Raw genomic sequence first — 24,579 nt, forward strand, 5'->3', positions numbered from 1 at the left:
TATGTTTATTGGAAAATACTAGTGGCTTTATTAAATATTAAGGTGTTATTTCTAGATGAATTGATTCCATGAATAATTATATTTAAATTAATATTAAAAACACGGTATTTCATATTAGCATTGCTTTTTTATAGTTAAGTCTAATAAACAGAACTCTTCCATAGAGTACTCGTTTATATTGACGACTAGCCTATACGTGACTTCATCTACATAGCATCGCCATCTACCATCTTTTAAATTTGTAAACTTCATATTTTTCTTGTTTATTTATAGATACAATCATTTATTGTAGCTCATATATTAAAAGATAGATATATGCTCCCACTGTCATTTTTATTTTTGTAATCTATAGTACTATTTATATTTCTTGGGGATGCTGCCTTTGTTTTATTTGGCCTGTTTGACAAATACTATTGTTTCAGGCTAAAAATGTTAATATTACTATTTTAAAATACAACCTATGTTAATGCTGCATAAATTTTCTTTCGTTTGAATTGAACAAAATGATTTCAGCTGTTTCAGATTTTATTGATTAAAAGTAAGCTGACGATTACAGTACAAGGAAGTTACGAATTTTTGGGAGAATAAGTGTATATTTATTGTAATCTATTTTGCGAGAAATTTCATCCATCCATATATACTGTGAGATTATTTAATATAAAAATATTTGTGGGGATTTTATTGTACCTAACAACTCGCCTTGAACAAGAGTTATCCTTCCCAAGGGAACAAGAGTACTTATTTTGGTCCGCCTCGCTTTGTAAAAAAACAATTTAGTTAAAAAGAAGATATTTAAAAGCGTAAGGTCTTTGTTACTTCACTAATTACTCACTCTGGGTATTCCTTAATAGTACGAGTATTAACAAGACAGAAATGTCCCACTTATTAGTGAAGGTATTTTCTCTTAAGTTGTCTTGGAGTTCATTCCAGCGCGTTCCTCGACTACAAATAAATACAGAATTTCATATGTCACATGCAACTGTCATGGCGTTTTTATCACCGTTGAGTACGAGTTGAATTGTAAACGTAATACTTTTGAAATTCCCACCAGCTCATCTTCGGCTATCGGCTTCGGCCAAAGACACACAACACACAAACGAGGAGTACTACTACAAATAAACGGTCACGTTTACCATCCAAGGAGTTAAAAAGTCAATCATTTACTACGTTCATATATAACAATAATAATAAATCATTTACAGACAGACTATATGTCCATTATTGTTAGTAACAATTCCTAATATCCTGGTGTCAGTACAATAAATAATACTAAAGAGAATAATAACAAAAATAAAATAAAAGAAATGTTAACAATCACTGCTGCGCCATTCCGTTAGAAATTGCACAACAACCTTAAAACTTATCTACACGTTGCTACTCTTGCTGGTTTGCATATGCAAACCAGCAAGAGGCTCACCTGACGGAAAGCGCTCACCACCGCCCATGGACACCTGCAACACCGGGGGGATTGCAGGTGCGTTGGCGGCCTTTAAGGAAGGTACGGTAGGTACGCTCTTTTTTTGAAGGTTCCCTGGTTCCCTTATAAACAGTTGAACCGAATTCTATGACTTTATTTACCTGTATGTATACCTTGTTGATTTGGATTGGATCCAGGAGTCAGCACTATGATTTGAAGTAAATAAAATTATAAGTTGACCCAGACAAAGTCAAACATTATAATTATCCATGTTATAACATTGTCGTCATCAAATAAACCTGACAAACTCATTCTCTCAGTGGATTGCAAAAAGAGTACTTGCAGTCATCATTTGGCAGGCATTATACTCAAGAGTCACCCATTTATAAAACATACCGTTTTGTGAAAACATATCGAAAACAGCTATTTAGCCGCCTCTGTTATTACACGATCTACATTTAACATTCGTATAAAACTTTTCAACGTATCTAAAATAAAATTCTTTTGTAAACTTTTTTAACAATTGCCCACACATTTAAAGGATGTCATGTTAGAAACTCGTGGCATATAAATTCATTTTTCCTTTGTTAGACAACCGTCGAGCTCGGAATATTATTTTGTAAATCTTTTACACCATAACCTTATGGAAATGGCTTTTAAGGGTACTTTTACGCATCCCATAGCTCGTTATTGTATAAAGATAAAAGGATAAAGTAGTGTTTTTATTTTTGTATAAAAATAATATAATGTTTCTTTCCATAATAACCGGTGTCAGGAGCGTTTTAACATCGCTGTCGGTTTATTTTTGTTAATTTACTTTTTATTCGGAACCACTTTATTTATGACGCGCTATTTTATATTCTATTGTTTAGAACGTCCGTACAAAACGTCCGTATATGTTTTTAACTAAAATCAAATCCAAACATACTTTATTCAAGTACGCTTTGAATCGTGATTATATAAAAACTACATTAGGTAAAACTATTATCGGCTCGGAATTTAAATGATATCTTAATAAATAATAAAATAAAATAAATAATAAAAATAAAATATTAAAAAAAAAACCAAATACACACCACTTCTTTTATAAAAAGTCTCTCTACTATACTTTGATTTTGACTTCTGTGTTCATAGTATCGACACAAAATATATAATTGAAAGAATTTTATTACTGAATCCAACCAAAGCGGGATTCCACAAGCTACAATCCTTCTAAAGGAAAGAAGCGCCTTTAACCCAATAGGATTCCATTTTCACTATTTTATCTCCCGCTCATCGGAATGGATAGCCGATTGTCGAAATGAACATACAATATCGGATATTCCCTAACTATTCCGTACAATGCTTTAACAGCCCCTATGACAACAGCTATGATATCGTTATTGTCAAATATATTTATCGTTGACATACTTTTTGTTACCATAGGAAAATTCATAGTCAATCTGATAATTTTCTATGTTATGCCAAAATTACAATGAAAATCTTTCCATCTTACGCAACATTATTTCAACAATAAACAGATACGTTTCTATTTTTAAATAGTAGTTTTTATTATTCCAATAACTTATTGCTGTTGTTGTAAAAGTTTTTAACATAAAGTTCTTACATTATTTTCCGATAAAATACGAAACAGAACAAACTATACGGGCATGTCTTGACCAACTATAAGTTCAAAAGTTGGCAAGAAAACACACGATACCTGGCACTTACAACACCATCTGTTTTGAACGACGGAGAAAATTTTCTATGATTTACAATCTCTTCCTCTGAGGAGGCTATAAAATAGTCCCCTGTCAAACCCAAGCCGCGGTGAAATCGAGTGGTAATGCTCAACAAATATTTGGAGGGTTGAGTGCCTGAATTGTTCTCAATACAGCGGGACATTTATTTATTGAGCTGAATTTTCTTTAACGCTGATTGAAGTGTCACTACTGGCAATTGGACGAAGCCTGAATAGGTCGTGGAAATTGAGATTGAGATTTTCAAAAGGATTTATTTGAAATGAAAACATAACGTTTAAGCAATTAGGTCATTGAACTTTGTCACTTGATTTATTTCGCAATAGATAGATGTCGTAGATAAATTTATGTGTTTTTATTGTCTTACCAAAGATGTTTCAATTTGATTTATGTACACAAATAAGCTTAATTGTAGTATAGATTCAGTCATGTAAGGCAGTTCTCAATAGTGTCTGATTGCATTCCCAAGAGACAAGTAAATAGGCGGTCGCAGTCGACAGCAGCGATTAGATCAAGTCGCGCCTCACGTAGTATATTGGATAAACGTCAAACTTGACATATGGCTGCGTGGTGCAGACGTCCCGATGTAATATATGATATATAGAATTCGAAATGAGCATCACAGTTTTATTTATCATTGTATTTATTCATACAAAACTTTGGTTTAGCTCGTTTTGGATATACTAGCCAAAACTGTGGTTTCACCCAAGCAAAATTCATAAAACTATATGTTAATTAAAAATCATTTTTTTCCAGGACTCCTACTCAAACTATCTCCATAACAAATTTCATCGAAATCGATTCGGAAAGTTAAACGTGAAGAGGTAACAAAATAAATCAAATTCCTTTATTAAATCTAGAAGCATACACTTACTTATTAATTGTCAAACCAAAATCAGTTCGGAAAAGAAAATACTCTGACCTGAGAGGAATCGGCAAAGTACCATTTATGATTTATAGAATATATCATATAATATAAGCTTAAAATATACAGATGGAAATTTTTTTAATGTCGGCACTTATACTAATTTGATTATAAGCCAATAATATTTTACTAACTTTTAATACACATTTATTAAAAGCTGTGTGTAATTATTTCCGTCGTGATAATAAGACTTATTAACGTTTATTTAATAAACGAAAATAAAAAGGAAAATGAAATAAACACAAAACTTTTCTCTTACCCGTAACAGATCCGATTAGCAGCATCTGAACGTAGTCTGTTGCTGTAAAGCCGTTCCGTATGTTCGGTACCAACTAAATTGTTTAGGCGAAAAGTTAGACGCGGAATTGAAACTACAAGCAATATGGTAAGGGTATTCACTTTAAGATTGTTAATTGTAATTGAAACTTTATCCAAGTAAACAAAATTATATGCATGTTATAGTTTTATTTAGATATATATTATATAATAGAGCTTTAAGGTAGAGAATGTTTTTCGGGGGACGTCCGTAGATTTAGTTTTGTACATTAGAGATAAAAAGAGGCCTTGGGCCTCAACTTCAAGTTATCTTTAAATAAAGTTAAAACGAACAGAAATCTTTAATCAGTTACAATTGCTTATTGACTGTCAAATATGAAACCGGTTCGAAAATGAATATTTCGGGCCCCAGAAAATTGGAGTATGCAGTGGGTTTACCTTTATGCCATGTTTTACAATTATAATTCTCATATAGTAATAAAAAATAACTTTTTGTTTATTGAAGCAGTCTCTATAAGTAATCATATCATTCCAATGGTGTACAATACACTACTTTTATTAAATAAATAAATAATATTTATAAGATTCTTACAATTTTTTGTAATTGATTTGTTTTAATCTATATATTTTTGAATATATTCCATAATCTACCCACTTTTTTCTTATCCCCCTCTTAAAGTATTTGGGTATATAGGGATGTATACTTGACGGTGCCTAGAATACCTTAGTGAGACGGTCACCGCCCTGATCTCTACTTTGATCGCTATACTCCGTGAGTACCTCTGTCTGTCCGTCTGAAGATCATAAATACCATTTTGCTTGAATTATTTTACTAAACACCATTACTCAAATGTTAATAAATGTATTTATAATAAATACGCGTAACTTTAAAAGTATACAAAGGCCCAACAACATGTGACACTATAGAAATAATTGGACTGTGAATTTGTAAAATGATAAATTTCGAGCACACGATTTAAGTACTTAGATAGCTTCATAACATGTGGTCCACCTAAATTGAAAACATTCTCGCTCATTAACCAAGCACTCAGTGTAATCAAGACAAAAAGAAACAAAAGGCGACCGCCATTCACGATGAAAGTAATTCATTTTAGTGAAAGCATTGTCCACGTAGAATGTAGGTCGCCATATTTCTGTCATATTTGTATTGTGGTTTAGACATTTTAATTTGCGGGAAATATTTTATGTAAGTCATCCTGTTTGTTAATACGGGATAATGTCTCACCCAATGTCATCCGGACATTTTTGGAGTGGCTTTAAGAATTATCTCCTTCGGGTCGATATTTAATTTCTACCATAAATAGCTAATATCTGACATAAAAGAAAATTATGAACAAATTCAAGAGTTGATTGTTTTTATAATTGAATAATATATGACTGTTCGACCCATGTTCGGAGTTGAAATGTTTTTTAATCAAACATTAAAACTTTTTGCGATCGTACAATGATTTAATTAAAGAGATGTAAAATTCTATTTCGGTAAATTAAAATTAAAAATATATATAAAATTTTGATTGTTAACTTTGACAGCCCGAAATTATAAAATTGGGAACTGTCTCCGGTAACTTTTTTTTAATTACTATATTGTTTCTTTATCACTAACCTTCGACCAGTACGTTAATAATATTCTTTCCTGTGAGTCTTTCGCAAAACTTCGCGTTTATTTAAAACGTTTCATCTACATTCTTCACCAAAATAATGAAACCTCTTTTACATTAAATTTTTAATATCAAATATTATTAATTAGTTCAGTTAGAATGTTAACGTTTCCTTTTTTTTGTCAAATACAAAATATTACTGTTCTATAAAATTAACTATTTGCCATTAAAATTTTGCCATTGGCAATTAAGAATCCTCTTTAAATTTCTGAACGACACCATAACCGAAGGACAAAAATCGGTTTACGCTATTTATACATAATATATGATCACTATTTTGGTTTACAGTTAAGTATCATCTCAAACAAATATAATTTTGCAAAAACCTGACATTTGACTATAAAGAGCATCACACGATGAAGACGTTAGTAAGTTACTATGATATAATACTTTTATTACGAAATACAAGAACACAGTAGTTGTAATACGATTTTATTAGAAAACTTATACAGCTCTTCTCATAAATTTATAATAAAGCGTAATTTTCCATATCCATATCACACTGTTTGACTTATGTGTTCATATTGTCCATTGGTCTTCCAATGAATTGTATATTATTTACACTGTATTTATGAAAATGTATTTGTCCGATTGTGTTGAGGACAAAGTCAATCATTTTAACGTTAAAGGAGTTATATTAAGTTTATTTTAATTTGTTCATTGAAAACTAATGAAGCGATGTCAATGTTTTAATATATTTATTAAATAACCTTATAGTTGAAAACGGCTTAACGGTCGTTGTCAAGCAAAAAGATCAAAAGGTTTGATATTTAAAATATACAATATAAATTAGCGTTAAAGAGAAATTTTAATTTGAAATTATAGGGCCTTTTGTAATGTGTACAAAAGTGAAAAAAAAAATACAGACGAATTGACAACCTTCTCCTTTTTGAACTCGCTTGAAAAAGTTTTTTTTGCAGTAATATTGTTTCAAATCAAATCAAATAAATCTTTATTTGGACATACACGTACGTTGTACAAATCATTAACAAAATTATATAAAATAACAAAAGACAAAAATAAAGTGATGCCTAAATTGGTAAACCACTCAGCTTGTATTTAATTACAAGTATATAATATAATCGCTTTTAGCCACGCTCTTACTATAATTTGTTGCACGCATATATGTCTGTTTATACCCTCTTCTATATAATTAATACGAATAAAATCTAAGTCAGTGAAACTAAAACATAATGATTCTAATTAACGCTTACAATCCGTTTTAATTATCGTTCCTTCTCATTAATTACATTCCGTATTGAAAGCGATTTGAGCCGTATTATAAATGTAAAACAGTTCCCGAAATGAGTTCTCGGTTTCATCTAGAGTATTAATTAGACTAGTCTAAATTCGGCGCCGACTAAGTTAAAATACGAAAATAATTTTCACGAGACTTATATACAATTGTTACAATAGTATGACGGATTTTTCCAATTGACGTAGCTTATACTGTTTTTATAAGTACATACAACCTAATGATCTGTGATCCTCGCCCGTAGACACTGGCTCTATAAAAAGAATAAACTACTCAGAAGACCGTATCCCTTGTACGTGTAATTACTCGGGCTTGATTGCTGTCTTTGCTTATAAAATCACTTTTTTGTTGTTCTTATTTTGGATATGTTTTATTTTTAATTCTAATAATAAGTTTATGCTTTGTTTTTTTTTGTCAATTTTTTATACTTTCTTTCAATTGTACCGCCTCCTAAATAAACTTTCATTTCTTTTTTTCTTTTGTCATTTCTCACTCATTATTTGTAGTGAAATATAACAATAATAATAATTATTCATGTTTTGAAGTAAATTTTATACACAAATGATATTATGAAATATTCTAGAACGCTATTTAAACTAATCTGAGCTTACTATAACAACCCTATCGACGTTATCGATTATAGTAAACATAATCACATTAAGGCAACGGCTTTTGAACCTATCATTTTCTTTTGATGGACATACGACTTTAAATCCTATGCCATTGTGATTAGACATAAAATTGTGTCAAAATACTCAAACCATATTACAACCATATCAAACGTCAACAATGGAGATTCCTGACGTCGGTCTATTGTCATATTGTCCAGCGATCGTGTGCGACTACGTACTATACGAAGGAATATTATTAAAAATTCCATCAGAAAATCCCTCGGGGCCCCGTCACGTATTATCGGCAACGTATAGAGGCTATTTACTCGATTTTATTACGAAAATTTTGAGTGAAATTCCACTGGGACAAATAAGTATTCGAGGAAAATTTTGATGCTCCATATAAAATTGCGCAATTTAAGTATGTATAAATTGTTCAAGTAACAATATGATAAATGCAATAGTGCTTACATTTACACGTAATATTATTTATAGAAACCATGTCTGCTCTACCCGTAATTATTTAGCTTTAGCTATTTAGTTATTCTATCGCCCAAGAAGAACGATTCATAGGACTTTGTTCTAAAATGAACAGTGAGTCACCCAATAAGACAAGCTGTAATATATAACATTATATACCATCATTAATAAATAATTCACCATTACATATATAAACTCCTTACTTTGAAACCTTTTTTATTGACATAGTGAGCAAACTTGCAGAAGGCTCACGTAATTTAACTTGACAACCGTAGACCAAAGACCTTTGCAAAACCAAAAGGCTTACAGGTGCGTTGCCAAACTTTACGAAATAAATAGACTTTCTTTATATTTTTCAAGTCGAATCGGTTCGACACCGGAGCCTGATACCACTGAGTAGTAGTCGAGACAGAGAATGAAAGATTAAGTGAAAGATACGGTTGAAATGGGTAATAATTAAATATATCCGCACATATTATCGAGCAGGTTGTCGTCGACAATTCAAGCCAAATGAGCTGGTATTGGGGAACTCCCGTCTAGAGATGAGAGCAGTACTCCACCAGCAAATACCCTTTCCAATATGAGAAAACAATATTTAAGCAGTAGCAGCTAGGTGACTTATCCAGCTCAATGTAGCATTAGTTATTTTTTGTTATTTGAAATTATATGGAATTTTTAATGACAATTTTTTTTTGTATTTTAAATATTTTAACACTACGAAATTGTATTATTATTTGTACTTCACTTAGAAAAGCAAATTTTCCATCCAATTATTTGCCAGGTAGATCACCATTTAAAATTACTTACTTTATATCAGCATTCACAGGAACCAATCACAGAATAGAAACTTACTTATAAACATTCCGGTATACCAAATACAAAGTAGTACTTTACGTGGACGATTCAAGTGTTTGCAAGAACTAACTGTTTGCGAGAATCTTCAATATGAACTTAATTAAATAATTTTAGTTTTTAAAGTTAGACTTTAAATCGAATACCATTTTAATAGCAAAATTAAATTATCAACTATAAGTACTATTAGTTATTTATTAGTTTTCTTATTGTAATAAGAAGGAGTACGTGCAAATGAAGTACCTAATAAGTCATCACTGCATATAATAGTAAACATTGGCGCTGTAAGAAATATCAACCTTCCAACTTAATTACGGGCCAACAACCTTAGCTACATGAGTCATGTACCTGCAGTTACACTGACTCACCTTTTAAACCGGAACACAACAATACTAAGTATTTCTGTTTGGTATATCAATATAAATATGAAATACAAATTTCAATTAGAAACTGAGTTCCATTGAGCTTATATTTTTCGATTTTGTTTAGCTGTATGTGCAAACTATGTTGGCAGAACACACTCGTGTGGGGAATAGCTGTCGATATCCATGCTGCGCTGGGTAAAATATAAATAAAGATGGCTGACCCTTCAAAGCGGCTGCAGTCACACCGTTGCGCAACTTAACAATAATAACATGCTAGAAATATTTGTGTAGGTACCTATAATACCTACGTTAGGTAATGTTAATTTGATTATTTTTTATTTATATATATATACAATATATACATTTAGGCACATTTCACAAAATACCTATAAATAAATACGTATAAATTATAGTTTAGGCAATTTTTCACTCGACTAAGAGCAATTCATTTCTTCTCACGCCCACGTCTCCGATTTAAACATCTTGTAAAATTTTTCAAATTGCGGGTCCAATTTGTAAACGACAATTTCATTCAATCGCTCTTTCGCTCAATCATTCACATTTATATCACCTTTTTTTATATTTATTATTACAACAATGGTTACTTATAAATAGATATGAAATATGATTTGATATGATTCTTGAATTGATAAGTCAATATCAAATTTACTATTCAGTAGTAAATATATCAGTAGACTTATATAACATTCTAACTATCCTTTTATAACATTTGCATGATCGTGATTTTTTTACGCATAAAGATAAAAATACTAATAATAAAAAACAATCAGATTACATATATGTGTGAATGTGGCCAGTGAGTGCTGTCGACGGCATTGCGTTTTCAAATATCCACACTATACATACATCCAATATTATATACACGTTGTATGAACCAACTTTCAGTTTTGCTGATGCATAACCATTCGTAAACGAACCTCCTTATCTTCTGAGCGCAGGTCAATCCCGCGAGTACCTTTTTATACTTTTCGTAGGGGACGCTAACAATAAACATAATGGCTTTGATTTCTGAGTAAACTTTTAACATTTCCCCGTTTTATTATACCCTGGTACAACAAAATGCTTTGTACGTCCCTCATTTCGTGGCTATGGATCTTTATATATGTTACGGACAATTCAATCATGAAAGTATTTATAGAAAAATAACTTCGATCTCTATCAAAACAATTCGGTAAAGAGAAAAACAATTCGTCGAAAATCTTTTAAGCTGAGTTCAACGAATTTATTTGCTTATTTTATTTTTATTAACCAATATTCATATTATAATATTCAATAGCATGTCGTCGACTTTACGTCAATTGAATATTATTAATAATGATATATTATGTTTATTCAAATATAATATATGAAGGCGTCTGATAATAACATTAAATAACATTTTGTCTTGAGCTATCTTTGTTCATGTTGTTTCAGCCACCTCAATGATTTCGTCCCATCTCTGTAACGTCGAGCTCGTTTCCGTTTTGTTCCATGGGGAACCATTTTGTTATTGTTTTATTCCATTTGTCTTCGACTCTTATTGTGTCTAGTCTGTTTCAACTTAAAACATTAAAATTTTTATATCCCGCTGTTGGAATTAGCAAATTATTTTTTAACAAATCGTCATTTCTATATGACTTTTATGCTTATTTCTATAATACTTTTGTTGTTTTATACAGCATTGTACAGAGGACCAGATTTTTACGATATTATACGTTATGTACCAAAGTGCATTTTCATAAATGAGTTTGTGTAACGTTATACCATATAGAGTATTTTGGTATTTATGCTGTGTCTTGATTGCTTATTTTACAAATAATTACTTATTAATTAAAAATAATCAGATCATTATTTCTATTATTTATTTATTCTATGCCATATCAAAAAATGCTCATTAGGTAAAGGTATGCTAAAAAGGCCGCTTCATGAAAATGTGAGCTTCTCTTCTAGATTTACGAAAGGTATTGAACAAAGTGTTTCAACTGCCATATTTATAAGCTGTACCATATTAGACTACCAAACAGACATGTCTTCATTATACAAGTCTACTTCATGCATCATACTATTTCCAGTAGATAATGGAATCAGCGTTAGCAGATCGTCTATACTTACTTACGCTCTTACCGTCTTCTCGCATTCTGTGCCTAAAGATTTAAACAAATCCCCATAGTAGATAGACGTAGAGGAAACATATGTATAAGACAGATAAAAAGGACCTAAGCACAATTATGTGGTATATGACAAAGGAAGTAAAATTGCAGTAGCCAACACTCCCTCAGCAGGGAAGCGAGCGATTACACTGTCACCCTCTCCGGCGATGGAAATGATTCCCGGCTTACTACGTCTATTTGACATACGCAACGTTCACTAAGTATATCATTTCGACAAGGTTCTAAGTTGAGGTGCGTCTTTGAAAGTGGCGGACTAGCATAAGGGCCACCTGATGGTCGGTCACCATCACCCATATACAATGATGCTGTAAAAAATATTAACTATTCCTTACATCGTCAATGTGCCACCATCCTTGGGAACTAAGATGTTATGTTCCTTGTGCCTATGGTTACACTGGCTCACGCACCCTTCAAACCGGAACACAACAATACTGAGTACTATTATTTGGCGGTAGAATAACTGATGAGTGGGTGGTACCTACCCAGACGGGCATGCACAAAGCCCTACCACCAAGAAGCCCTTAGAATGTCCCACGGAACTACTACAACCCCCAATTATTCTTGGCTCATATTCCTCACTTCCCCCAAATAGTTCCACTGTGGAGAGCAGAGAACTCAGCAGCAATATTTGTGCTGGACATCAGTTATTACTTCGCGTAATTTGAGGTTTCTAGTATATAATTTTGTTGCTAATAATAAAAGTATTAATTAATTACTGACTGGTTGTTATTATTCTAAGTTGTTAAATTATATTTCGGACTCTTCAAACATTCAAATATAATATCAACGGTATGTTTGATTGGAATGCGATCAATCACACTAATATACTCGTAGTTATTGTTTGATGAAAACGGTGTTTGATATATCAATCAATTTAATTACAATTTTGATCACGTAAACTTAGACGAAGACCCGAGATGGCCCAGTGGTTAGATCGCGTGCATCTTATCCGATGATTATAGGTTCGAACCCACGCAAGCACCACTATTCTTTTTTCATGTGCTTAATTTGTGTCTGTAATTCATCTCGTGCTTAGCGGTGAGGAAATCTGCATACGACAAATTTCAACAAAATTGCCTCATGTGTATCAACCTCAACCCGATTTGGTGCAACGTGGTGGAATATACTCCAATCCTTCTCCTGAAAAGGAGAGAAGACGATGAGAAAGAGAGCCCAGCAGTGGAAAAATTTAAAGACTGTTCATAGATTCAGGATACGCATCAAAATATAGTATATATTTTTTCGGTATCTTAACGTTATGTTTATGAATGAACTAGCTGTGCCCGCGACTTCGTGCACGTTCGAATTAATCTGAAATTTTATATATAATTCTACAAAAAAGTAATCTAAGTTACTCATTATTACATCCAATATCGTCCAGAAAAAGTCCCATCGCAATCGGTCAAGTCGTGTCATAGATTCGCCGGAACAAACAGACAGACAATAGTAAAAAAATAATGTTATAACGGTATATGTACCGTGTATACATACGTATAATGCTTTTAGAAAAAAGGGGTTATTTTAATATGACAAACAGACACTCCAATTTTATTATTTATATAGAATACGTTACACAATATTGCTGTTTTTCTCACTAAACTACAAGACTTGGTATGGACATAGACATGGTTACATTTTAGTTGAAGTCTCAAAATTGTGATGAAACTCAGATTAACTTGGTTCTATAATTATTTAATAATCTCAACCGAATCTAGCTTTCCTTTCATAACTTTCAATCAAACAATCTATCTCATCCATCTCAAAGAGGGTACTCCGGAACACTGTCAACTGCTCGATCCCGGGACATCGTAACCGACAATTAAACAAATGAACGAGGCACTCAGAGGCAGTTAGCACCTTTGTAGTATTAGCCTTATTTTTTTTAGAAGTTGCTCACTATTCCTTTCTGTGAAGATATCACTCTTCATTTTCAGCTGTGCACATCAGTAGGACATATCTTGAGTGTCACTATTTACATTTTATTTATTAACATTACAGAATATAAGTCATTACTAAAACACTGAACATCGAACTCTGCTTTTTTATCTATACTTATAATAAATCTGTAGGGAAGTCAATTCTGTACATGAAACATTTTTACAAAATAACTATCAGGGGGTGATCAGGGGTCGATACTGATAGCAAAAATGCAATCATTAGAATTTTTGTCTGTCTGTCTGTCTGTCCATATAACCGTTATAGAAATAAAAACTACTCGACGGATTTTAACGAAACTTGGTAAAATTATTTTTCATACTCCTGAGCTGGTTATAGTATACTTTTTATCACGCTAAAGTCCATAGGAGCGGAGCACTGAAGGGAAATGTCTGAAAAACGGAAAAGTTACCCATATTTTGAGTTTCCGTCGCGTGTTTAGCCTTAATGGTTAAAGCTACACAGAAATCATGTATTAACGATATGTTCTCCTTAAAATTATACAAAAAATATCCCATGACAGCCTATGTCTATCTTTTATGGTTGAGTCACAATAACACGTGTCACTCCCAATAGCTTAGCAGTTCGAAGCTTTCTGATTATATTTGCCTATTCCTACGTTTATAATACTCTCAATCATCCCAAATTCCAAACCTAACAGTATTAACTATTCCATAAAAAAAATCATAGAAATCGGTATAGAAACACCAAAGTTATACATAAAATACGCTAATAATAAAGCTATCCCACGTGAGTACTAAATCTATACTATTATATAAATCTCTAGAGTCTGTCTGTAAACTTATTTTTGTCGTAATTCGTCATGTGTTCTTTGACTGACTTAATGTTTACCATTTTTGAAAATGTTGTGTGTCTGTATCATTATAAAAATTGGCATACAGGAAACCCATGTACTTGCGCAAATCATAGGCTATCTATACATATAGAAATATATATAGATAGCCAAAAGGATGTGTTTGTATGTGTGTCATCGATAAACTCAGAAACTATTTGATCGATCATTATGAAAATTGGTATGTTTATCTATTGTTTTATGGAGAAAGTAATTATTTCATCCGTATCATTAAAAATAACCAACAGATGACCCTTACGAGAATCACGATACACTTATATTCCGATCAACCGATAATTATAAAATATGAAATAAAAAATGAAAATCTATTCAAAAAGCATAACAACTAACTTAATTTCCGTCATATGCCAATAAACATAAAATAATCACAACAATAATAATTGTCATTTTAAAATGAGATAATTATTATAAATTACATATATGGCAAGAAGTGATTAGTTCTTTTGATTATAAGAAAGTAAACAATAATCATAATTGGTAAGTATACTCATAACTCCAACAACAATGCATCTTTAGTATAAAATGTAAACGTAAGACACATAACCAAAAAAAACAATAATGAATATCAACATCAACAATATATGCTTAGCGTCATCCAAAAGAGCTACGGAAACAACACACCAACAAGAAATACGTTTAGAAACAAATAGAATCCGAATTTCTACTTTAAGAGCTGCCAAAACACTTAGTCAACGAAATGATCAAGTTCCAGATCATCGAACAAGCATCTTTATCAAGAGATACTGATAAACCTGACAAGCCCAATTACTGGATGATGAATGATTAAAAAAGACTAAGTCAAGAACTAGAACCAATCTCAATAAATCAGCCTTCAATTACTATATAGGTTATGATAACAAGATGAATCCCGATGTGATCATTGGTTCAATGAAGATAGTATGCCCATATTGTCACACTAAATAAACTGCTGGTATATGCTACTCCACTGGTAAAATGTATTTGCCACAACTGGTTGAACCACCAGAACCTCTTCTTACCTATGTTACGGGAACTATTAAGGAGTCTAAATATTTCCTTCAGTGTATTAGAAATTACAATTCATGCTTTTAAATGACATCTTTTGGAGTAACAAATATTGTACATTACAATAATTACGCGTCTACGTTTAAAGTGTATCATATGATTGGTTCACTTCTTCTTCTAGTATCTAAATAAAATTCCCAATTTCTGGACATTTATTTCACGGACAACGTAGAAAAAGATTGATCTTCGATGCATGTTCAGTACCACAACTAATCGAGAAATCATCGCTAAATTTAGGATTATGTCTAAAACTGCTCTAGATAGTGAAACAACAAATGATTCAAAGTAATTAACAATGCAGATAGAACGCAGAGCATAAAAGGCGTATTGAAGCTTCTATAGCTCCTGAAGTCACAGCTATAATTGTCGGTACAGAAATTACAAAACGAGGTATTGTTATCACTAAGCGACCCAAAAACAATCAAGGTATCGCTGAAAAATATCAATCGTATGACAATTATTACGATTATCCAATTATGATTATGCGCGCAGAAGATGGATATCATCTCGGACTGTATCAAAATAATGGCACGACTGGCTCTGTGGCATCGAAGAGTTTGATTTTATGCGTATCGTATAATTAGAGATAATCAATCTAACCATATTCTGAAGTATCGTCAACTGTTTTAACAATTCATTGTTGACATGTACGCTATGGTCGAGAACGAAGAATTAAACTACATTCGATGCAACCAATCAAAACTTCGAGCCAAAGGGTACATTTACTTACGAGATACTTACAGATGACAAGGTTGTAAATGTTATAACATCGATATTTGATAGAACCGGATAATGGAGGACGTTTTTGGTGTGATACAAACTTTTCTAGACTATAGAAATTTAATTAAAATTTTCATCGTGCCAACTTTACATCGAGATTACACCAACAAAAACATTCTCATAAATCATATCTGTTTCCGGATTCAAAAAAAAGAAGATATGATCTTGATAAATAAGTTTATGGGTGTTATGACCAATCGGCAGCCTATCGAGAACATCATTGACGAATATTAAAAGAAATAATTTTAAGTATTTAATTAGATCTCGCATATTTCTTGATTATTTGTACATTGTATCAGTAATTAATTACAAAATGAAAAATTAAAAAAATATTTTTCTACGACTAATGCCCAGCGAAGCGGGCGGGTATAGCTAGTTTATACTAAAAACCCTTTATATTGAAAAACACTTTGATAAGATGAAATTAAATAAATATATATTTTTTGTAACTTTTTCGAAATTAATTAACGCAGTAAACCTCTCGTATTGAAACAACGATTACCATTGACATTTATTTTGACATAGCGACATCGTAATATGTGCTAGTAAAATATTACTTGGTAACAAAAGTTACTATTCGCAATTTTTAGTAACAACATATTAAATTCCACTGAGAGACAACTTTATTCAATAGAGAACTCAAAGCGAAAATAGTGAATGTAAACGTTATAAGGGAATTTAATTTTTATAACAATTCGTCTAGTTGATATATACGCGAAGATCCTGTGAGCGGGAACCTCGTAAAGCTTCGCGCAGATTCCACCGGCTTCACGAGACGTTCGCCCTGAGGTAATGTTTGCTGTCCCGTACTACGCTTTGTCTTCAAAGAAACCAGTATTATTTTTGAGTATAACATACTAAAAACTCGTAATAACAAAAGCTAATAATCAGATTTTAAGAACATTCATACACTTTACTTGGTGGTAGGGCTTTGTGCAAGCCCGTCTGGGTAGGTACCAGCCACTCATCAGATATTCTACCGCCAAATAGCAGTACTCAGTATTTTTGTGTTCCGGTTTGAAGGGTGAGTGAGCCAATGTAACTACAGGCACAAGGGACATAACATCTTAGTTCCCAAGGTTGGTGGCACATTGACGATGTAAGGAATAGTTAATATTTCTTACAGCGTCATTGCCTATGGGTGATGGTGACCACTTACCATCAGGTGGCCCATATGCTCGTCCGCCTACGTATAACATAAAAAAAAACTATTTATACCAAATTCAAGACATTAAAGTTATATTTACTTCCGTAAATGTCACATAACATCAACTCAAAAACGAATCACTCATAATAATTTAAGTTTAACTTTTTAATTCCTTCCAAAATGCACTCAGTTAAATTATATGCCAGTATGAAAATAGGTTGTAACGTTTATTCTATATAAATGTAAATTGTAGTGTCCACTTTAGGCACTCATGATATCATCAGCATTACGATCATACATCTTAAAACTACGGTAAAAGATTGGTTTTCAATGTTTTAAAGCAACCTCGATTTCTTCAAAAATATTTTCGTTCTAAATTTTTATTATATATGATAAAAAATAATTAAGTTTTAATCTGATTTGATTTAAATACCAGCTACCGTTCGGTGGTAGACTCAAACGAGACTTTGTAAAATGAATATGAATTATTAATCTTGCTTTGTTTTACTTCAGCGTATACATCCTAAAGCTTGCCTGTCATTTACCAGAATCTTCTTATTATGATTCATCTTTGACAAATGAATAGTTTTTATATCACTTAATATAAAGTAAATGGTAGGGGTGACATCAAAAACAGAAGCGCTAATTTACCGGATAAAAGGAACATACGAGAGGACAGTGGCCCTGTTACGTCCCCTCTGAAACAGGGTAGCGATGGTTTTATCGAAGGAACATAAGACAGGATTTAAAATGACTTCGTTTAATTGTTTCGAAAATTTGAAAATCGAATATTGACTGTAAAGAAAAATTAAATGTTCTAAGCTTAAAAATACTTTATTTATTTAATTGATATAAAACCTTTTTTGTAAATTAGATAAGGCAAAATATTAACAACTAACTATGGTTTCTATAGACCGACTAAGATGACAAATCGTTTCATATAGTTATTAAGCTTATGTGTTAAAAAAGGATTCACTAATTGCAAATACGATAATCATAAACGGAGATGGGAGATCCTCTAACGCAGGGCGTTGACCGCGTCATGTTACATTGGGGGAACATGAAAACGAGATTATAGGGTAATGTTGAAGGTATTTGAAACTCGACGGATACAAAAACCATAAAAAATATCATTTTATTTTAGTCATCTTAACGAATTGCTCACTGATAAGTTTTCTTTGAAAAACCTTTACAAAAATCTCATTTTTCATCGAACAAAAAAAATTGGAAATAATATTATAAATGAATTAGACTTCGATATATGTATATATCTTTAGAATATCAACAATCCTGACCCTAAATATTGTGTAATGGGCTAAAAGAAATATCACTTTAAGATTAATTCTTTGTAAAACCTTTGGAAGAACCCGTAGAAACTTTTTAATTAATATTTTTTGTCATAAAAATTAAATCGTCGTTATAATTTAAAACAATTTAAATGATTTTAAATTGCTATTTTAACAAAATTTGGTATAACATTCTGTTTGTACGTTTTAATATCAAAGAAATGGAACCCATTGGGTGCACTGTTTTTTAAAAGGATTTATTCAACTTGCAACATTTATTTGTCAGATTGTTTAAGTTGACTATATATAATGTTATTGACACTAAATTTAAAAAATATATTCAATGAAGATATCTAATTTTATGTATTATCATAATATAGCAAATGCAATCAAAAGATAACTCATGATAAGGGAACTGCTGAACGATCATGAATAAATAATCTAAATTTAATATAAGCATTCAATTATATTAAATATGAGCTGAGATGGCCAGTGGTTTAGAACGCGTGCATCTCAACCGATGATTTCGGGTTCAAACCCAGGTAAGCACCACTATATATTTGTGCTTAATTTGTGTTTATAATTCATCTCGTGCTCGGCGGTGAAGGAAAACATCGTGAGGAAACCTCCATGTGTATAATTTCATCGAAATTTAGCCACATGTGTATTCCACCAACCCGCATTGGAATAGCGTTGGAATATGTTCCAAACCGTCTCCTTAATGGGAGAGCCTTAGCCCAGTAGTGGGAAATTTACCAGGGTGTTGCTTTATTCATTTATTATAGGCAGTTTTAAAGTCTGGCATATGATCTAAATACGATCCTAGTAGGATAAAATCCTACATTTTACATTATTCTATACAAATATCTGAAAATATTATCAAAATATAGCCATGTCACTGCTGTAAGGCGAATGTTTCATATTAGGCTGGGCATCACAATAGACAAAATGCAGGGTAGAATTGACGATTACTGTTGTCTATTTACGCAAAGCTCTTGGATGTCGCCCAGCCTTTGTTTCTTTAATTACGGTCAATACAAAAGGTCCCTTACATAATTCTTACTAAAAACTAAATTGTAGCAAATTAACAGACAAACGATTATGTTTTAATTAAAATTAACAATCTAAGTAATATGACCAGACAAAACGAGAAACTGTTCTTTACACATTTAAGTTAATCAGTCAGTCGACTTCTATGTCTTAAAACGTTTTTAAAGAATTTTTTTTCTGGACACTTCCACTACTTGCCAATATATTGCGCTAAGCGACAACATTGTGTCATGTAATCTATATCTATAATAAAATTGGAGTGTCTGTATGTAATATTAAAATAGCTCTTTTTTACTCAATGTATACGTACACACAGTATATAACAATTTCTACAATGTTTGTCTGTCTGTCTGTTTGTTCTGGCTAATCTCTGAAAATGCTGGACCGATTTTAACAGGTTTACTTTCACTGGCAGATATCTGTATAATAAGGAATAACTTAGGCTTTAATAATACTTTTTTTTATTAAATTCAAATGTGGACAAGGTTGCGGGCACAGCTAGTGAAAAATAGAATTACATAGTTATGGATACAATATCATTAAACTAATTCCCCTTGTTTTTATTCTTTGCATATTTCTTTTTTAACCCGCATTTTTCATTTAGATTCAGATGTTTCACTCATTTTTATTATGCAGGGGTAACCTCTAAAAGGATATCAGCTCCCTGGTGGAAAAACCGGTGAATCCTCTGGGATGGCCGCTCTCAGTGCGGATCAGTAGTGATACGAGGTCATTCTGATAACGTATTCGCGGACTACCGGGTACGCCATTCCGCGTGCATTAGACATAACTCGGGAGACTACTCTTCAGTATGTCATTCATTGTTTTCTGCACACAATCAGCAGAGCTTGCCTCAGAAGATGTAGTCAACTTTTTTTACTATAACATTTACCATTGATTACAAGCTAGGCAAAGTAACAGCGGATATAACAAATCTATTGTGGGAGATTATGTTATCTATAGTCTCAAATGTTATTCAGTATTGCACAACCTTTTATAAAAGCAAAATTTTAATTTCCCGCTGCTGGACTAAGGCTAGGCCTCCTCTCCCTTTGAGAAGAAGTTTCGGATCATATTCCACCACGTTGTTCCAATGCGGTTTGGTGGAATACACATGTGCCAAAATTTCTATGAAATTAGACACATGCAGATTTCGTACCGATATTTTCCGTCACCGCCAAACACGAGATGGATTATACACACAAATTTAGCTCATGAATATTCGGCGGTGCTTGTCTGGGTTTGAACCCGCAATCATCGGTTGATGCACGCGGTCTAACCACTGGGCCATATCAGCTCGTAAAATTCATACAATAGAACAAAAATCCACGCTTAAAACCTAGTGATATAGTTAAAATTCAACTTTATCAATCACGATCGAACAATGTAAACATTAATTAATAATCGTTTTCCAATAAATTGTTTCATAATATTTTACACAAGTATTTTATTAAAATTTAACATAAAATATGCGTTGTTGAGCTGAATTCATTACATTTTCGCTTTGTACGGTCTATAAAGAACGATATCAAATATATTATATCATAATTATAATGATTAATGCTATGTTAAATTGCTGAACGTTCTAATAAATTAATTAATTGAAAATCGAATATGAACAAACGCTTTTATAAGCCCATCCCTTGTATCGTCAATGCGCCACCAACCTTGGAAACTAAAATTTTATGCTCCTTGTCCGTCTGTATATCATAACATAACAATAATGACTCAATACTCAAAGAAACCCGCCAATAGATTGCTATTTGATGGTACGTCATAATTTGTTGTGTGCGTTTTACTACACAAGCGTTTTTGCAATTTAAGAATTCTGATAAAAACTTATATAATAAAATATTTCGCCTAAACTGGCTTATCTTTGCTTACAGAAGGAGGTATTAACTTGTCTTTGCTTAATATAGAAAGAAACACGTTTTTACTTCTAAAATATATGATTAAATATAAATATTAAGGAATAAGGAAAATTATGGATGGCAAATTCCCCATCTCAAACGGGCAAAGTGCAAAGGCTCAAGATCTCATGTTTTTGTAAGTAGGCTTTGATGCGAAAGTATTAGTGGACTGCAATGACTTAAAACAAGGGGAAGGATAAAGGTTTTAAGGAAAAAAAAATCTTCTTTTATTTGCAGCTTCGTTCCTTGTTACCATTGCTTCTTTTCGTTGAAATGTTTTAAATAAGTTTGGGAAATAATATTTACATTTAAAAACTACTTGTGTAATTCAATGCCGCTTAAATTGAACCTATGTCATTGTTTTATTCACCCTTTTATAAAAAGTTATGACGACGCCTTTCTATTGATTTAAATGTGAATTGATTCTGTGTACAAAGGGACACTGTCATATTTTTACATTTTGACACATGAGCAAACACTTCACGTGCTCTCTGAGGTAAGGAAGTGTAAACCGACGCCTTAATTTCAGACTGCTAAATTTTTGACTGAAAATATGTATATTACAAAATTGATTCTGAAAATGTTCTAGTTTGCATTTGTAACATTTATACTAACAATATATCAAAATATATAAACGGGATACGAAAGGCTGAATTACAGCATCATATTTGTAACCTAAGCCCTGTGTTTATATAGGCTCATGGCTTAGTTTTCAAAATATTACATGATGCTTATATCAAGAAGTGTAGATACTTATTGATGGAAATCTAACACTTTATATTAATAGCAATATTTTTAAATCTAGATATTTAATTATTATTCTATTATACATCACTCTTGACATTTTTTTTCTTCTTATATTTTATAACTACGATAGCAAATTAATAACCCAGGTTAATGCCGTAAGAAACATTTAATTATTTTTTTTAATAAATGGCATAATTAAATACTTAAAATAATATATGCGTCACCTACAGTAACATATTTATTGCATTTTAATTAAAAGACTGCAATAATCAAGAGCATTTTTACTAGCAAATAATTTATCCAAGCATGCTAAATGTCGAACCTAACGCATCTAGTTTTCACCGTAAATATAGTGGTTGTATGTATATTACAATACAAAACGCACACAATATAATACAAAACAATAGAACCTTTATCAATATACCTCATCCCTTGTTCTTCATTGTAACTGTGCTGCCAGGAACAGATATAAGAGACCAGTGTAAGATGAACCGCCTTATTAGACGTTTGTTAAGTTCCTCGACGCATATTCTTATGTCTATAAGATAATATATCAAGTTATTATGGTCACCAGTTAATATTAGATTTCTTATGACGTCATAGTCTATTTTTATATACAAGGACAAAGTTATATTTCAAGCATTGTGTTTATACGATTTTATAAGATGTTATTTTTATAGTGAAAGAGCTGTCACTGATGGCTTTCTTTAAATGATTGATGAAAACTTCCATTCATATGCAGTTATAATATTACTTGGTTGTGCCGAAAATGATGCTGAAAAGTAGTAGACCTAAAAAAATATTCCAGACTGGAGGCTAATTCTAGTAATTAAGTTAAGTAAACACTTAATTGCAGCAGAATCACAAAATAGTTGGCATTTATTACAGTTCCATTATTCATAAGGATCCCAGTAGTTATGGTTCGATTTGTTAACAGCCGAACGTAAAATTGAGGTAAGTATAGTTTTAACGAGTGGCTAAAGCTGAAATATCAATGATCATTATACAAAATATTATAGCCTATTCAAATGAAACAATCTTTTTCAATGAATATTATATATTTTTTTGTAATAAAAATATAGATATACTAAGTAATAAAAATTTCAAACGCAAAATCTTAAATGTTTTTGATAATTGAATGTTGGCATGTTGTAGCATTTCATAAAAAAATCCACACTTTCATGCGTTCTCGTGCCCATAGATGCGCTCGGCTAGAACGCAGAGTTTCAGCCCACATGATCTCAAAATGAAAATCTTTATTCAATTTCAAGCAATACACTTACTTATTGAGTATCAAGTATTCCACTGATTCGGAAGAAAGACTTCAGACCGAATGAACAGATATAGACAGTCAAGGAGTTTTTTTTTATGTCAAATTGAAAACGACGAGCACCGTGGTCGAGTAATGTGTACACCGGTTTTCATGAGTCCCGGGTTCCATTCCCGGCCGAGTCGATGCAGAAAAAGTTTATAGTTTTCTATGTTGTCTTGGGCCTGAGTGTTCGTGGTGCCGTCGCTACTTCTGACTGACATCCTTAGTAATAATAATAATAATAATAATAATAATTTATTTATTCTCTCCCACATTACATATATTACAGTTTAAACGTATCTTAATAATAAGTACAATAATGTGTGGGAGACAGGAGCCCAAACTAGGTTGCCCTGTGCTAAGGGTCTCCTGGCTCCACCTCTAGGATATCAACAATTTGTTATATAAAATTACATGTAATATGAAAAAGACCAAACATGATATAGACATTGTAAATTATGAAATAAAGACAAATAAAATGAAAAGTAATTTTATGTTCGTGACTTTGTTGTATGTGTGCGCGCATCTGCGAATTTCCGTGTATGTGTGTGTGTGTGTGTGTGTGTGTGTGCGTGCGTGTGTGTGTGCGTGCGTGTGTATGCGTGTGTGTGTGTGTGTGTGCGTGTGCGTGCTTGCGTGTGTGTGTGTGTGAGTTAGTCGGATCGTGGTTATGTATAGCCATTACATTATTATTTTTTCTGTCTCGTCATAGTCAAGTGTTAAT

Source organism: Vanessa cardui, chromosome 3 (assembly GCF_905220365.1).
Source record: "Vanessa cardui chromosome 3, ilVanCard2.1, whole genome shotgun sequence".
In the NCBI taxonomy this organism is placed as follows: Eukaryota; Metazoa; Arthropoda; class Insecta; order Lepidoptera; family Nymphalidae; genus Vanessa; species Vanessa cardui.